This window comes from Amborella trichopoda, chromosome 1 (assembly GCF_054954075.1).
Source record: "Amborella trichopoda isolate Santa Cruz 75 chromosome 1, AtrichopodaSantaCruz75HAP2 v2.0, whole genome shotgun sequence".
Classification (NCBI taxonomy): domain Eukaryota; kingdom Viridiplantae; phylum Streptophyta; class Magnoliopsida; order Amborellales; family Amborellaceae; genus Amborella; species Amborella trichopoda.
Window position 1 is genome coordinate 46203517 of NC_142336.1, and position 11417 is coordinate 46214933.

General features: G+C 31.2%; 1 long non-coding RNA gene across 1 annotated transcript; it reads left to right on the plus strand.

Moving 5' to 3' along the window:
• The first annotated feature begins 1948 nt into the window (after positions 1-1948).
• Positions 1949-3302, plus strand: LOC148783874 (uncharacterized). The gene is made up of 2 exons (XR_016044604.1): positions 1949-2009; positions 3021-3302. It is a non-coding gene; the product is annotated as an uncharacterized LOC148783874 (long non-coding RNA).
• Positions 3303-11417: the final 8115 nt, after the last annotated feature.

Here is an 11417-nt window from a genome sequence, read left to right on the forward strand (position 1 = left end):
ACTTAAGACCTTAAAAGTAGAATATGTGCTAAGAGAACCACACCCTATCGCTCCAAGTACTTCCTTGACACCTACCGATGATCTAAATTCTACAGATCGGATTTCCAAAGAAATTACAGCATGGGAAGAAAATGATTATATATGCAAAGGAAATGTCCTGAATGCTCTAAGTGATTTGTTGTTTGATCTATACTCAGGAATGCTAACTGCAAAAGAACTTTCGGTAGCTCTAGAAACTAAATATAGAGAAGAAGAAGCTGACAGAAAGAAGTATCTCATTAGTAGATACTTAAAAACTTCAAAATTATAAAATAAAAACCGATCTTTGCTCAAATTCATGATTTTCATATCATAGCAAATGAACTAGCTTCGAGTGGTATTAAACTTGATGATGCATTCCTTGCCGGGGTAATAATTGACAAATTGCCTTCTTCATGAAAAGACTACATAAATACATTGACGCACAGGTTTGAAGACTTTAGCCTCGAACAATTAATGACCCATCTAAGAATTGAAGAAGAGACTAGACTTCGAGATACCAAAGAATACAAATCTCATATGGTTTGCCAGAGCTCACATAGTTGAAGGTCCGAGAAGAAAGAAACCAAGAACTTAGAAAGGAATCAAGATGGAAGGAAAGAAAGAAGAAAATAAAGACACCAAAGAAGTAAATCCACAGACAACCCAAGATAAACGAAAGAAACCCTTGGTATGCTTATTCTGCAACAAAACTGGCTATATGCAGAAATTCTACAGAATTTGAAAGAAGCTGCAAACTCAAGCCAACATGACCGAAGAAAATTTTGTTGCCATGATCTTCAAAGTCAATGCATTCGGGGGCACTACAGACTAGGGGGTGGGCTCAAGTGCTACTAGACATGTCTGTAATAACAAGAACTTGTTTATGACTTATGAAGTGGTGGGGGGGGGGGGTGGGGATACTGTCTTTTATATCGGTAATCCTTATATCGGTAATCCTTCCTCCTCTAAGGTTGTTGGCAAAAGGACAGTTGAACTAAAATTCACATCCAGTAAAGTCCTTACCCTTTCTGAAAGTGTTCCATGCCCCCGAAGTCCAGAGAAACTTAGTATCTACATACTTTTTGAATAAGAGGGATTTCAAACTTGTATTTGAGTCCGACAAGTATATCTTGTCAAAGAATGATGTCTTTGAAGGAATGGGCTACACCTCGAAAGGCATGTTCATGCTCAATCTACATAATGAAATACGTACATCTTATTCGGTGTATATGCTTGATTCGTTTTCTTTATGGTATGGTAGATTAGGACATGTTAATTATCATGCATTAAGAAAAATGAGTAGTTTAGACCTTGTTCTTAAGTGTACGACTTTAGATAATACTATGTGTGAAGTCTGTGTACAGTCTAGATCACAAAAAAACCCTTTCCTATGGCGGAAAGAAGTTCCACGTTACTGGAATTAATTCTTAGTGATGTCTGTGATCTCAGAGGCGTACGAACTCATGGTGGGAAGAAATACTTTGTCACTTTATAAATGATTTCTCACGATACACATGTTTACTTGATTAGAAACAAAGATGAAGTATTTGAGAAATTCAAGGTGTAACAATCCTAAACTTTCAAAAAAAAAAAAAAAAAAAAAAAAAAAAAAAACTTTTAATACATGATGATTCGTTTGAACATGATGGTGTTTAGGGACCATCGCTACTTTTCAAAGCTTTTCGTTTAAAAGCTTTGTGTTTCCTTGCTCTTGCCACGTCCACTAAAGGACATGGGCTTTAGGTGTTTAAAGCGTAAACTAACGCTCACACCTGTAACGTAATAAAAGCTTGAGGTGTTTAAAGCGTAAACTAACGCTCACACCTGTAACGTAATAAAAGAATAAAATAATATGTTAGTAGAATTTAAATTCAGTGAGGTGACCCCTACCTTAGAAAACTTTTGAGATTTTTTTCTCTAGTCGAAACACAGTGAACTCCTCTCTCGAGCCGAATTTTTATCGGAAGCTCCCTCTCAAATATTTGTGAGTAAGTGACATCATCTTCCTGAAAAATAATATGTTTAATAGAAATTGTGATATTTTATCTATGTTAGAAATTTTGAATGCTGTAAATTATGAAAAATAAATTTATTTAATTTTCTTGTCTATTGTTAGAAATAAATGTGATATTTCTGCTTTTAGTAAAATTGTGATATTTCTTTCTACTGTTTTGAATATTTAGACATTGTAAAATTCATGTGCAAATGACTGCCTTATTATTTAAAAATTGACATTTTTACAATTGATTATAGTATTGTTGTGAAATGTTTATTTGTGGATTGATATCCCATACATTGTGATAATTCCGTATTCTTGAATTTCTATAAGAGTTTTTCTATACATATTAAATTGGCAATTATGCTAGAATGCCTTTACAAACTGCTACCTTTCTAAATTTGAGCCCAAAATATTTGATTGGTTATTTTTGAAATGTTATAGAGAGTGACCATTATTAATGGTTTAAGTGAAATTCATATTAATGATTTCAGTGATATGTTGAGTATATGATATTGCTGCTTTCGAATGTTTAAAGAGATTTAGAAATAATTTAAGTATGCAAGTGGACTCATCCAGTTCGCCGGAGAGGTATAAGTGGACCTATATGGGACGCCGGTAGGGATTAAGTGGACTCATCTGGTACGCCGGTGAGGTATAAGTGGACCTGCAGGGATTAAGTGGACCTATCTGGGACGCCGATAGGGATTAAGTGGACCCATCAGAACGCTGATGGGGTATATAGGTGACCTACTTGGGACGCCAGTAGGGTATTTTGTGAAATCCTTTGAATTATGCACTACCGTTAAAAGTGTTATAAGCATTTCAATTACTTGGATTATACTTAATTATGCATTTATTGAAAGTGAAACTGTTGATGCATTTCTGTTAATAGATCTCATTTTGGAAAATATTGATATCTTTCAATCATGATTATTTTTAGGAGTATGATGATCACTTACTCAGTAGCCAAACTCATCAAACTATGATAAACATTTTTCAGGATAACTGCGGTTTCATTTGAGTGCTCGTCAGGATCAACTTTGGGAAGATATTGAAGTTGTGCTTAAACTTTCTTTTGTTACTTTTTAAAAATTCACCATTGTAAATTTGTCCTAAAAAGAGATGTATATAAATGTTTTGACTTCCACATCTCAAGAATATTAGTATTGTAAATTCTTGGGGTGTGACAATTATGAAAGAGATGTATATATATGTTTTGACTGCCACATCTCAGGAATATCAGTATTGTAAATTCTTGGGGTGTGACACAAGGTTTACAAAACAGAAGTTGAGAACCAACTGAATTCTAAAATTAAGGTTTCTAGAAGTGACAGAGGTGGTGAATATTGTTCCGTTGATGTCACTAACTCTTGTGAAGAAAATAAAATTATTCAGCAAGTTACTGCCCCATAACACCACAACATAATGGCTTAGTTGAAAGGAAAAATTACACTCTTATGGACATGGTCAATGCAATGCTCATCAGTTCCAACCTTCCTGCTAATCTTTGAGGAGAAGCCCTTATGTCTGCTTGTTTCATTTTAAACCGCATGCCATATTCAAATTCTAGTGCTTCACCATATGAAAGTTAGAAAGGTAAGATACCTCATCTAAGTTTTCTTAAGGTTTGGAGATGTGTAGCCTTGGTAAGGCTCCTTGTCCTTAAGAGGTCCAAACTTGGACCTAGATCTATAAAGTGTATTGTTGTGGGCTATGTTGACCATTGAAAACCCTATAGATTTATGGACCTGAAGCCAAATATAATCATAGAGTCCAGGGACGCAAATTTTTTGAATGCACATTTATTGGTGAACGGGATAATGAATATGAAGGTCGACATTGTAAAAGTAAAATTGGTGAACTAGATGAAGAAATTTATGTTGAGCAACCAGATTGTCCTTAAGGGACATGAGTACAAAGTTTGTAAACTTGTAAAATCCTTATATGGTTTGAAGCAAGCACCCAAGCAATGGCATGAAAAATTCAATAAAATTATTACTTCACACAGATTTCAAATAAGTGATTCTGATACATGTGTTTACACCAAAGTTTGTGATAGTGCAGTAGTTATAATTTGTATGTTTGAAGATGATATGCTCATATTAGGTAGCAATACTCCATGCAATAAGGACACGAAGGAGTTATTGTCTTTTGAGTTTAATATGAAAGACATTGGGCTAGCTGATGTGATTCTTGGAATTAAAATAGTGAGACAACCAACTGGGTATATTTTAACCCAAAACTGTTATATCTTATCTCTAAACCCTAAGAGCAACTGCTCTCTCAGCAAAAAGGGATATCGCCCAATTTTCATGGGAGCGTTTCTCTATGAGGTCTATGAGGAACTAACCTCACACTTTGCTAGAGGCACTATCACACTGTTTCTCACTTCTCTTCCTATGGATGTCTTGCTTCTCTATGCGAATTGTACCTCTACATGTAGGGTTCTTCCCTCTCTCTAGAGGAAGACCATTTTTCCCATTAGGTGACCCAACTAGGGCTTAGTTTATATATATATATATATATATATATTTTTTTTTTTTTTTTTTTTTTTTTCTACAAATTTAAATTACTTAAAACTTTAAGCGTTCATACTTTTCATTAAGGTACACTTAATAAAAATATCATTTTTTTTATAAAATATAAATTTACAAAAATACCCCCAAAATGTTTCGGGGTATTTTGATCAATTTATATTTTGCGAATTATTGTTTTTATATTTTTATTAGATTCTTATATTTTTATTAGATTCTTATATTTTTGAAGAATAGATGTTTCAAATTTCAAGTGATTTGGATTTGTAGAAAAAAAAATGAAAATTCAAACACAAAATGAAGTCGTGACCGTCAGATCGGCTCAGATTCAATTTGGGCCATTCGGGGGTATTTTAGTCAATTATTTTAGCGAATTATTTTTTTTATATTTTAATTAGGTACACCTAACTAAGATGTACATACACACTCCAAATTTCAGATTGTTCTGGTTTGTAAAAAAAAAATGAAAAATGAAACACTATCGGGCAATCGTGACCGTGCGATGAACTTTAAACGGTGATGAGGGTAGGTGAAATAGCTGCTCATTTTAGCCTATTGGCATTGGAAAGACTTTTCTTATATATGTGTGTGTGTGTGTGTGTGTGTGTGTGTGTGTGTGTGTGTGTGTGTGTGTGTGAGGTTTTTATTTTCTCTCCCATTGATTCCTCTCTTTTTGTTGTATTGTAAAGGGTTTGTTTACAAAGTGATCATTTATCTTTTGTGCATAGAGGTCACAATTATTTTTGTTCTTTAAATTTAAAAAAAGGTTGTAAGAATGTTATTATATAGACACAAAGTTCCAAAAAAAAACAAAATGTCGGACTTCACGACTCATCCAAACCATCCAATTTGACATCCAATGAATGGAAACAATTGTGACCTCATTTACTTTTAATACATGAGGGAACGATTGTGACCTCATTTACTTTTAGATAAATTGAGGAGAAGTATACAATATATTATTTTCCTTTAGTACTGTGTATTTTTTCCTTTGGCTTTTAGTATAAGGACGTCACAATCATTTTTGTCTATCAAATTTTAAATCGGGTGGTTATACATGTGTCATTGACTAGATTCAACATTAGAAAAAAATTCTCAAACTTCATAACATACCACAAGCTATCTGATTTGACATCTAATAGCAAAGTGTGATTCTGGCCTCCGCATAATAATAGTCCATAGTCTCATAGTATACAATCCCCTACAATAAACATGCATTCTTTCAAAAAATATAAATATATTTATCTCTTGGATTTTCACAAACTGTAGTTCATTAGAGTGTCCAATCCCTCCATCCAATATCGTCTCAGTCGTTGATCTCCCTGCCTGCCACTCTAGCTCGCACTATTAAAATCAAGGGATTGTCTACAAAAGACTATTTATCTTTTGTATATAGAGGTCAAAATCATTCGTATCCCTTAAATTTCAAAATGGGTGAGAAATTGAATAGATACAAAATTTAAAAAAAAATTGTCCGACTTCGTCACTCACTCAAGCTATCCAATTTGACGTTTATTGACTGAATGATTATGACCTCCATATCTTTATTGACAACCGGGAAAATCAATATGTAGTAAAAGGCACACCTAAATTTCACTCAAATTTTGTTACTCACCAAACTTCACTAGAGTTGGTGAGCCCTCAACCAAAATTCACTAAAAATTATCTAGCTCCCCTTCTCTTTCCTTCAAGCTCGTCTCTTTATCCCAAACCTCTGCCTCTCTTTCACAAGTCTCAGAAGCAGCAAAAAAAACTATAAATTTGAGTACTTTGTGGAAGAAAAAAGTTTATAGAAGGCATCAACTTTGTACTAGAGAAGTAAGACGCACCTTAAAAAACTTTAAATTGATCATCTCGACCTCGAGATGTATGTATATGAAAAAAACGGTTGTGAAAGTCTTAAAAAACTACATCTTGTAACATACTATCTAGACCGTACATTTTTAAGATTTTTAAGTATGAGAAAGTATAAGATAAGATCATTTACTTTTAACACAAGAAGGTCACACTTATTTTTAGCCATCTCCTGTGAAATCAAATGGCTAAGGGTGAGCCATCGATTATGCACAATGCTCAATAAAAAATTTCTGGAACTTTGTACATTGTTTTTAGTGCTTAAATTTCAAATCTAATAGCTAGAGATGATTGTGACGTTGGTGTATAAAAAATAGATGATCTCATAATGCACATTCTTTTAAGTATTTATGGATTTGTACGATTTACACTATTTTTAGGGCTTTGAATTTCATAGTCAACAACATAAATAGATTGTCATACCATAAGGGTCCGGTACCTAAATTGCATCTATATATAGTGTTTGCGGTATGCCTTACTTTGATTTTTTAAGGTTGACATCATTATATAAAGGGTGCGGTTTCTATGAGGTTGCAACCTTAAACAATCCAATTAAGACACACCTTCAAATTTTATCATAACATGTAATTTTGTTGTAAAAAATTCTTAGGATTATCTTAAAATCTATTTTCATATCTAATTACAAAATTTTAAACTCCAAAAATAGTTAAGATCAAGGAGATTTATAAACATATGAAAGTCTTGAAAATGGACAACCTAGATAATGTGTTGCAAGATGCATTATTTCTAAGACTCAAAACCTTTTTTTTTTTATTTATATATATTCATACATCTCGATGTCGAGATGATCAAATAGCGGGTTTTTCCTTTTCGATATATTTTTGAGGTACATCTGTAATTCTACATTTTAAGGTTGCAACTTTATACACTTTTCCCTTATATAAACTACACCTTTTTTTTCAAGGTCTTTATATATATATATATATATATATATATATATATATATATATATATATATATATATATATATATATAGTAATGATTATATGAGATCCTCCCACACCCATGTGTGTAGGAACCCAAAGGATCACCATTAAATTTGGCACAGATCTCTAGAAAAGTTATCACATCGATATGGGACTTGACTTTTATAGAAATCTGTGCCAAATTTAATGGTGATCCTTTAGGGTACTACACACATGGGTGTGAGAGGGTATCACAAGGTCATTTTCCATATATATATATAATTTTTGAAAGCCTCTAATATCTGAGACATGTATAGGGAGTATCAGACACATACAATCGCTATCTGATTAGGGCATTTTTCTTAAAAATTTTATTCAAATATCTACAAGAGATCAACTATTTAACATTCTACTCATGATTTTCCCTTTAATTTCATAATACCAAACAAAAACAAATGATCATACATCTGTGTTGCAACGCACATGCAACAAAAACTTTGTCGAATGTTAATATAATGATGGATTTTTCACGTGTTAACACCCCATGAAATCCTATAGGTTAGATTTAGAATGGGAATGAATTGTCAAAATTACGTAAGTGCCCAATTTTTTATTCTATAGTTGTGAAATAGTAAGGGTATCTTTATCTTGGAAATTTTACATAAATATCTATTATATTTACTATTATTACAGAAATACCTTTTAGTTTCCGTTATTATAGATATGTCTGTTTTTCAATTACATAACAATTTTTCTAAAAACAGATCGAACTACCCATTTTTGGCTTTTCAAAAATCGAAATCTTTAAAAATTTTGATTTTTAAAAAACCGAAATCTTTACAATTTTCGGTTTTTAAAAAACCGAAATCTTTATAATTTTCGGTTTTTAAAAAACCGGAATCTTTACAATTTTTGGTTTTTCAAAAACTGAAAAATTAATAATTTTTCATTTTTTAAAATCCAAATATTTATAGTGCTTCCAAATATTTCTAGGCCTTTTTCAAAAAAGATGACGTTGTTTACTTTAATTATTCTAATAGGGGCCGTTTGGATACCTGGAAATATATTGTCTGTGAAATATATTACTGGCGTAATAAATTACTTATAAATGGACATTATTGTTTGGGTAGTATTTAGATGCAACTTGGGAAATACATTGTTATTGTTTGACTATGTCTGGAAGAAATATAGGAAATGCATTACCAACATTTTACCAGCACGTGCCTATAAACTATCATTTTTTTCTTTTTTGTCACAAAATTCCACTAAAATGCAGAATTATCATTTTCTCCTTTTTTGTCCCAAAATTCCACTAAAATACTGAATTAAAATCATCATCACACCATTCCAAAAAGATTTCTAATAATAACATTACCACCATTCCAAAAAGATTTTCTAATAATACCTTGTACCATTTTACAGTCATGACACTATTTCCAACTTATTTTAAGTACCTTTGGCACTTATGTGCAATCACATGTTTTCTCACATGACATTGGTTTTAACATGATAAGTTATTGGAACAATATGATTGAAATAACATGATTTTATTATAATAAGCCTTATTTTTATTATGACACTAAGATGAGGGGATCAGCTTAAAAAGGGTGGGATCACATTATGTTGTGTGAAATTTTTTATTATGATCGTGTTGTGTAATTTATTATTGATTACTGATTTTTATTTTTATTATTTTTGTTTTTATATGGCAGTTGATCCCTTCAGATGAGGGACATGCTTAAAGAGAGGGATCACCTAGTTATTATGAAGAGGGAGAGGATTTGGAAGATTTTTTTAATGAGGATAGGGTAAGTAAACATGGATGCGAAAGATATTTCAAAATTACCCGTCACTCTCATAATAGATTTTTCACCTATTACTGTGCGTAATAGATTTCCTGTTTTTGAAGAAATCTCGCGTAACCTCTTTCTATTTCCATACAATTAAGTGCACCCAAACAGTGAGTATTTCCTTGTAATCTATTGTCACGTAATAGATTTTTAAGTACCCAAACGCCCCCAAATGTAAATCAGATATGCTAAAGCGTCTTTTTGATTAGCACGCTTGCATAAAGTTTCACCTTGTGTGGACAACTTTTCCACTATTTTTTTAAAATGCCATCTTTTTGGAGTTTTTTTTTTTTAAAAAAATAGCCCCCCAAGAATGGAAGCCATGACCTCTTTCTACCGCATAAGAAACCAAATAAAAGGTTTTGCTTGTATTATAGATATTCGGTTTTTCAAAAACAAAATTTTTTAAATATTTCGGTTTTACATAAAATCGAAAATGGGTAGTTTCATATTTTTTTTAAAAAAATGTTATGAAGTTCAAAAAATAAATATATATATAATAACAGAAACTAAAAGTTATTTTTGTAATAATGGTAAATATAAAGGATATATATATATATATATATATGTAGTTTTCTCTTTTATCTTTGAAAATGATATTTTTGATATTTTCACCAAAAAAATAAGGGTAATTATAGAGTGGAGCTTGAAATACTTTATTACTATAAATACTATTTTTTTTTTAAAGTAAATATTTGAAAAATGTCTTCTGAGATGACAAACATATCCTTTGCCTTTTAGTAGAAATATCTACAATGTCATTCTCAATGACAAAAACGCTCCTACAGAACATAAGAATGAGAAATAAGGTAATTTTTGTGACCTATTGACTTTCCTGAGGTGTTACCAATAGAAAACCCCATGATACACAAATATTCATTTACCTGTCTTAATCGATTTCAAATATTGGGTTTGAGAAATTAAATTCTAGATACTATAAGCCTATCCTTAATTTAAGAGTGTGGTTTGTATAAGGTTGTAACATTAAATAATTGAAGTAAGGCATAACTTTAAACTTGTTATAAGATGTAATTTTGGAATTGTAAATTCTTAAGATGATACAATAATCTATTTTAATCTCTAATCATAAAATTTTAAATTAAGAAAATAGTTCAAATTAAGTATATCTATCTATAAATTCATAACAATCTTGAAAATGGATGGTCTAGACAATGTGTTGCCAAATGTATTTTCGGGGCTTGAAATTGTTTTTCTCTATATCCGCCTCGTAATATCAAGATGATCAATTTGATGTTTTTATAGCATCAAAACAACTTTGTTTTGGGGTTTTTTTAGCACCGTATATAAGCTCTTTCCTAAAAATTTCTTTAAATTAATGGGTCCAATTTAATGTAAAGGAAAATCTTTCCATGCGACAACCCACATGCATAATATATGTGACCTTGATAGATCTGAGTAGATGGCTGATATGGCTCGAGTCACAATGTCACAAGTTGGCTCTTGAGTGTCAGATCATGTTCCGATAGCTCATTAATGTAATTTTTTATTTTTATTTTTTATTCTATAAATCATTTTGTAGTGAAATTTGGGCATGATAGGGGTACACATGATAACTATAATCAAAAATATTTTTTATAATAAAAAATTATCAAAATATCTCTAAAACTTTCAGGGGTATTTATTTTTATAAAAAATATTTTTATATATTTTTTTACTGAGTACGGCCTCAAATTTTAGCAAAAATGATTTTATAGAAAAAATTAGAAAAATTTGTATTTTTTAAATAATTTTTTTTGAAATTTCGGTCTTTAAAAAATCAAAAATATTAAAATTTTGGTTTTTGAAAAACCAAAAATGGGCATTTCCATAAAAAATTGTTAGGATGTTGAAAAAACGGATATAGATATAATAACGAAAATTTATAAGCAATCCCGTAATAACAATGAATATAATGGATACATATGTAATTTTCTTTAAACAATATTCTAGTGTGACATTGTGACATCAGCAATCCTACTCAAAATAAATAAAGCGTCACTTCGTAACTAATCAAAAATTACAATTCAAGTGTTGAAAAACCTTTAAATCGATCATCACAGCTTGAACATTATGGTTGTGAGAAAAAATAGCATTTCAAGTTCTAAAAGTAGTGTATATTGCAACAAATCATATAGACTATCCATTTCACCCTAAAATTAAGTGTTTACAGATTCACAAGATCTGTACCAATTTTTTTAAGGAAACTCGTTTCATGCAAGCTGAACCGCATTTC